The following is a 1,296-nucleotide window of genomic DNA, read 5'->3' on the forward strand; positions in this document are numbered from 1 at the left end:
TTTCTTGCCTCAGTTCTAGTTCAAGTGCAACTAACCCTTCCTCATCTTGAATGGTAATTGCATTGAGTTGCTCCCTTAGGTTAGATTCAGTGTTACTCGGTAGGCTACCTTGTGGTCATTTAGATATCAATTTAGTGAGCTGACCTATCTGAGTTTCGAGCCCTTGGATCGATGCTTGTTGATTTTTAAGTGCTGTCTCGGTATTCTAGAAATGAGTTTCTGACACTGAGATAATTTTGTTAGCATTTCCTCAAGGTTCGGCTTTTTCTCTTGCTGGTAAGGTTGTTGTTGGAAGCCTAAAAGTGGTGGTGGTCTCTGATTCCCTTGGCCTCCCCATGAGAAATTTGGGTGGTTCCTCCATCTTGCATTGTAAGTATTACTATAAGGATTATTTTGAGATCGAGGATTATTACCCATGTAATTTAATTGCTCGTTCACCATGTTGTGGCTATAGGGTGGATATTCTGAATTGTTGGATCCACCTCCATTTGCTTCGCACTGCATTACTGGGTGAACCAGTAAAGAACCAAGGAAACCGTCAATCTTTCTATTCAAAAGTTCTACCTGATTAGAGAGCATGGTGACCGAATCGATGTTAAAAATGCCGGCTGTTTTCATTGGTTTTGCCCTTATGACTTGCCACTGATAATTATTCAGTGACATCTCTTCTATAAATTCATAAGCATCCTCTGGGATTTATTATTGATAGTTCTGCTAGCGGCTGCGTCAATCATCTGTCGAGTCGAAGGATTCAAGCCATTGTGAAACGTTTGAACCTGTAGCCAGAGTGGTAACCCATGGTGAGGGCACCTTCTCAACAGATCCTTGTATCTTTCCCATGCATCGTAGAGTGTTTCTAAATCCATCTGCATAAAAGAGGAGATATCGTTACGTAATTTGGTTGTTTTAGCTGGTGGAAAATATTTTAATAAAAAATTTTCGGTCATTTGTTCCCAAGTAGTGATTGACCCTTGTGGTAACGAGTTCAACCATTGTTTATCCTTATTCCTCGATGAAAAGGGAAACAACCGATAGTGAATGGCATCATCAGAAATGCCATTGATTTTAAAAGTGTCGCAAAACTCTAAGAAATTTGCCAAGTGAGCATTAGGATCCTCGTTCTGGAAACCATCAAACTGAACAAACTGTTGGATCATTTGAATGGTGTTAGGTTTCAATTCAAAATTATTTGCAGCAACAGCAGGCCTAACTATGCTCAATTTAGTTCCTGTTAGAGAAGGTTTAGCATAATCATACATAGTACGTGGAGCCAAATTCTGATTAGCAGCAATTGCA

At 39.8% G+C, this 1,296-nt stretch overlaps 1 non-coding gene across 1 annotated transcript; it reads left to right on the forward strand.

Annotated features, from left to right (window-relative positions):
- Positions 1-792: 792 nt before the first annotated feature.
- LOC128279639 (small nucleolar RNA R71) lies at positions 793-899 on the forward strand. The gene has a single exon (XR_008269838.1). It is a non-coding gene; the product is annotated as a small nucleolar RNA R71 (small nucleolar RNA).
- The last annotated feature ends 397 nt before the right edge of the window (positions 900-1,296 follow it).

This window comes from Gossypium arboreum, chromosome 8, assembly GCF_025698485.1.
Source record: "Gossypium arboreum isolate Shixiya-1 chromosome 8, ASM2569848v2, whole genome shotgun sequence".
Taxonomy (NCBI): domain Eukaryota; kingdom Viridiplantae; phylum Streptophyta; class Magnoliopsida; order Malvales; family Malvaceae; genus Gossypium; species Gossypium arboreum.